The following is a 5,799-nucleotide window of genomic DNA, read 5'->3' on the forward strand; positions in this document are numbered from 1 at the left end:
TTCTCCCAGGGCCGCCATCTTGGCCCCCTTGTATCTTTGCTTTCTTACACCCCATTTCTGCAGGTTTGTTCCTCATGGAAAGCCTTTTTCCTTTCTTTTCCCTTCCACTGGGATAGATATGCAAACTATACCACTTGAAGAATGTAAAGCTCTTGTGATGCTACAGGGCAAAGAAATAATGCTGGCTCTTCAAAGGACATCTTCTCAAGCCAGGTACAACTCCTTCCCTCCAAATGTGAAACTCACAGTCAAAGGTGAAATGCGTGGACACTCAAGAGGGCTACTTCTTGTCATATTTTTCTCATCTTCTCTGAGTGTTAGGAATGCCAGGTTAGCCTCTCCTCATAAAAGGATATGACAACCTGTAGGCACTTAACATTGGTTTTCTTAGCAGGGACCAGGTCAGGCACATTAGAGTCTTTCCATTGCATGAGGAAAGATAGTTCTCCTTTTTAGTCGGTAGCTCCAATAATCTGCCCTGGCTCCAAACCCCAGACAAAGTCTCGGGGATTTTTTCTGACTCTTCTTTCTTCTTTGGTTTGCTTTATTCTCCCTTATCTTCAGAATCAAAATCAGATTTTGTTTTTCCTCCCTGTGATTTATCATTCCATGAGCTGTTTTCTGTGACTATAGAAAATCAGCAATGAGGTCAGGACAGTCCAGGTTCTCTTCTGGTTCCCATGTGCTGTCTTCATCTGAGAAATGCTTCCACTTTTGAAGATATTCCACTTTGTCCTGGACAAGTTGCCATTTAAGAACATTTTCCACCAAATATTCTTCTTCCTTTTCTTCTAGTACCTTCTTCATTTTCTTCCTGTTTTGTTTTTCCCTATACTATCCTCCAGACTGTCGGTGTAAATGGTGACACTACTTGAAGCAGCTTCCAAGAGTCGTAGAGGAAAGGTGTTATGTACTTGCTCTTTGTGTCAGGCAGCCTGTGGGAATTGCATTCACAATAGCCACCAGACACAAACATTATATATCTATATTATTTTTTGGACATTTACCCTTATGATTTACACCAAGTGTAGCCTAGCAATAAAATCTGTATTTATGTTTCACTATATGAATTTTTGACATATATACTCCATTTGAAATGGTTATTGCCATCTACTTAAGTAACAGATCTCTCACTTATTATAGGTAACCTTCTTGTAGCTTTTATGAGTTTTGTGAACCTGGTATTTCAATAGCTTCCTGAAGTTTATGAGCTTCCCTTCTCTCTCCAGATGGAGTGCTATTCATAGAAAATATCTACACTGCATATATGCAGTATAATATGTTAAAAATTTAGCCTGGAATTTCTGATTTGTATATATTTATAATTAGGTGAGTGTAAGTACCTAGAGGCCAGAAAATTAAAAACATGGTGGAGAAAAGACTGAAAAGTGCTTTTAAGTGATTAGGATAAGAAGGTAATAAAAGACATGTAATTTGAAAGTAGAAGAAGGAATGGGAATGAGGAAGTAGAAGAGGCAGAAACAAAAACTATGTATATGAACTCAATGGCTGGCTTTTTGACCTCCCCCCTCCCTCTGAGGGAGGAACAGCCTTGCTAGGCCACAGAGGAGGACATTGCAGCCAGTCATGAAGATGCCTGACAAACTAGGGTCAGATGGAAGGGCAGGAGGACCTCCCCTATCAAAGGACTTGGAAAGGGGCAGGGAGGAGAAGAGGAAGGGAGGGTGAGATTGGGAGGGAATGAAGGAGCAGGCTACAGCTTGGATACAAACTTAGTTAACTGTAACTAATATTAAAAAAATTTAATTAAAAAAAGAAAAGAAGAAAAACACAAAAATTATGTATATAAGAAATTGCAAAAAAAATCCTCTTTCTTTGTAAAGTAAATAAAAACATGACCAAAATAACTTTAAAAAGGATTTATTCAGTTTTTTATTTTCTGTCAGCAAATTTTTTTTTAAAAGATTACCTGTCTTCTAAGACACAACTGCCAAACTGCAAAGGTTTACTGGGATAATTGAACTGATAATATCAAAGAAGTGATAATAGTGAGTAGCTAATCTCCTTCATATAATGCCATATAATGCCATCTTCAACCCAAGTATCAGAACATGGTAAACTCCTACGTTAAGTCAACAGTGATCATTTGTTAAACTTGTTTTTGAGCAAGTGTTTATTGCAAGTCATTTAGACAACAAAAGAGAAATTACACTAAAATATAATTATTTATTAATCAAATGATATTGTTTATAAATAATATTAAATGTTGGTTACAGAAGTATGATGCTTATATTCATTTGCAGATGGTTTCCAGATTATCAATCCAGAAATTCAGTTTTTATCAGATTTGTGAAGAAAAAAAATGCATTTCATTAATACTTGCTTATTATAACAAACAATTTCAAAATATCTCTTTACTATTGAATTCATAACTTTTAAATATATACTATAAATTTCAAAAAAATACATATCTTTTGAATAATGACTCTTTCCTTTCATAAAAACACACCTTAATATATAAATTAACATATTAAGGTACAATGTTAGAAAATCCAAAGACTGGAGAACTAATTTGCCAGTTTTCAAGGTTTTTTGCTTTTTTTGTGAGAAATACAATTTTTTTGTACAGGGATAGGGTCAGTTTGACTATTAAGTACTACAGCCTGGTGAGAGTCAGTTTACATAACTAACCCTGTCTGTTTACAACATCAACAGCCTTCTACTGCTCACTCAGCAACAAGCTAAGAGCCCACACATGAAATTTACCATGATCAAAAGGAAGTATTCTTCCCTATACAGCCTCTTCTGGTCACCTACCTTTGGAGCAGATGCTTTCTAGGTTGTGATCTTCTGATACTTTTGACCTTTGGCTGAAGGCCCTGCTTTCTGACTGCACCCTTATTGGCAGGGGCCTCCTGGACTGCAGCCTTCTTTCCTGGTCCTGTTGCTTTCTTGGCTAGAACTTTAGCTTTGGTAACAGCTAATGCTACAGTCGCCCTCACAATGGCAGCCTTAGCGACAGGTGGTTTTGGGGAAGAAGCTTTCAGAATAGTTGTTCTTTCAAGTTTCTTGATTCAGTCTTGATATTGTGGGTCTCATTTTCTTTGCTTTTATGACTTTGAAATGATCAAAATCTGTCATCTTGGCTTTCCTTTCTGGCATCAAACTTCTTGACCCATCTTGTGGATGCCCATCTCATATTGATCTCTGCTTTCCCCAATCATTTCATACATACTTCTGGCTGGCACTGTGTGGAAAGTAGAGGATGAAGTCAGTGAGTTGGATGCATTTGAAATGCATAGCCTCTCTCCTAAATAGAGTACATGGTCCATCCGCTAAAACCCTGTTCTAATCAATAACAACTATTTTTAGACCAGTTTTCCAACATGAGGCCCAAAGGATCCATGAATGCATATAATTTTATGAAACTGAACTGCAAAAATGTGGATAAGCATAGACACAAGAGCATAAACAATAGCAGAGTGTAATCTATCTAAATTACCTTGTATGAACTTTGTCATTTTTGTTTTATTCAAAAAGTCATTTAGTATTCATTATTTTGTGGAGAATCTAAGGATAATATATGCTATTTATATTTTGACAACAACAAATGAGGAAAAAGCCTGTTTAATCAACAAATAGGATGTAACTTACTTTTGAAGGACACATGGCATGTAGAGTGTTTATTGAAGTGAAGTCTTATTATCTGAAGATTGGTAGAGGGTAGAAGTTGTATAATATTATAGTACAATCAAAGAAAATTGAAGCATTATTGGATTATTTGATTCATCTTTAAAATTACTCTAAAAGAGATAACATTTTGGTTACTTTAAAAAATTTCTTCGTTTTTTATTTATTACAGTTAATTCACATTGTAACCTAGCTGTGGCCCCCTCCAGGATCCTCTCCCAACACTACATTTCCTTATCTCCTCCCAAGTACCTTCCCAAGCCCACTGATAAGGAAGGTCTTCCTCCCATTCCCTCTGGACCCTAGCCTATTAGTTCTCATCAGAACTGGCTGCACTGTCTTCCTCTGTGACCTGGTATGGCTACTCCCCCTTCAGGGGCAAGTGATCAAAGAGCCAGCCACTAGTTCATGTCAGAGGCAATGCCTGTTCCACTTATTAGGAAACCCACTTGGAGACTGAGTTGTCATGGGCTACATTTGTGCAGGGGTTCTAGGTTATCTTTATGCATATTCCTTGGTCGGAGTATCAGTCCAACTGATACAAAGCACATACCTAAACATAGTAAAGCCAATATACAGCAAGCCTATAGCCAACATCAAACAAAAAGGAAAGAAACTTAAATCAACCCCACTGAAAACAGGGACAAGGCAAAGCTGCCCACTCTCTCTGTATCTCTTCAACATAGTACTTGAAGTTCTAGCTACAGCAATAAGACTACTAAAGGATATCAAGGGGATAGAAATCAGAAAGGGAGAAGTCAAAGTATCACTGTTTGCAGATGATATGAAAGTATGCATGACTGACACCAAAAATTCATCAAGAGTATTCCTTCAGCTGATGCATACCTTCAGCAAAGTGGTTGGATACAAAATTAACTAAAAAAAAATTAGTAGCCCTCCTGTATATGAAAGACAATAGGGCTGAGAAAAGAAATTAGGGAAACAACACCCTTCACAATAGCCACTAATAACATAAAGTACGTTGGTGTGACTCTAATCAAACAAGCTAAAGACCTTTTTGAAAAAGACTTCCAGTCTCTGAAAAAAGAAATTGAAGAAGATATCAAAATGGAAAGATATTCCATGCTCATGGACTGTAGGTTTAACATAGTGAAAATGATCATCCTGCCAAAAGCAGTCTACTAATTCAGTGCAGTTCCCATCAAAGTACCAAAACAATTCTTTAAACACCTTGAAAAAACAATTCTCAATTCCATATGGAAAAACAAACAAACAAACAAACAACCCAGAATTTCTAAAACAAAAAAAAATTCTGAAAGACAACAGATCATCTGGAGCTATATCCATCCCTGAACTCAAGCTGTACTACAGAGCAATAGTAATAAAAACTGCATGGTATTGGCATAGAAAAGAGTAGTGGATCAATGGAATCAAATAGAAGATCCAGAAATAAACCCACACGTCTATGGATACTTGATGTTTGACAAAGGGGCCAAACCCAAAAATGGAAAAAAGACAACATCTTCAACAAATAGTGCTGGTCTAACTGGATGTCTACATGTAGAAAATGCAAATAGATCCATATTTATCACCCTGCACAAACCCAAAGTCCAAGTGGATCAAAGACCTCAACATAAAACTAGACGCACTAAACCCTTTAGAAGAAAATGTGGGGAAGAGCCTTGAACTCATAGGCACAAGAGACAACTTCCTGAACAGAAAACCAGCACCACTGGCTCTAATATCAACAATCTGTAAATGAGACCTCATAAAACTGAAAATTTTCTGTAAAGAAAGGAGCACTGTCATCAGAACAAAACAACAGCCTACAGACTGGGAAAGGATCTTCACCAACCATATGTCTGACAGAGTTCTAATATATAGAGTATATAAATAACTCAAGAAGTTAGGAAGCAACAAATTAAGTAATCCAATTTAAAACATGGGGTACAGAGCTAAACAGAGAATTCTCTGTAAAGGAATATAGAATGGCAGAGAAACACTTAAAGAAATGTCCAACATCCTTAGTCATCAGGGAAATGCAAATGAAAATGACCATGAGATTTCACCTTACACCCATTAGAATGGCTAAGATCAAAAGCAGATAATTATTTGATCAATATTATAAATTATCAAACAAAGAGCTAATGCTAAGTTGTAAATAAAGTTCGTAAAATTCTTGAAATG

The 5,799-nt window shown here is 36.6% G+C and overlaps 2 pseudogenes; both read right to left on the reverse strand.

Annotated features, from left to right (window-relative positions):
• Positions 1-317: 317 nt before the first annotated feature.
• LOC110543972 (chromobox protein homolog 1-like) lies at positions 318-2,107 on the reverse strand (annotated as a pseudogene).
• A 689-nt stretch (positions 2,108-2,796) lies between these two features.
• On the reverse strand, positions 2,797-3,482 carry LOC110543973 (large ribosomal subunit protein eL14-like; annotated as a pseudogene).
• Positions 3,483-5,799: the final 2,317 nt, after the last annotated feature.

The sequence above is a fragment of the Meriones unguiculatus genome, chromosome X (assembly GCF_030254825.1).
Source record: "Meriones unguiculatus strain TT.TT164.6M chromosome X, Bangor_MerUng_6.1, whole genome shotgun sequence".
Lineage (NCBI taxonomy): Eukaryota > Metazoa > Chordata > Mammalia > Rodentia > Muridae > Meriones > Meriones unguiculatus.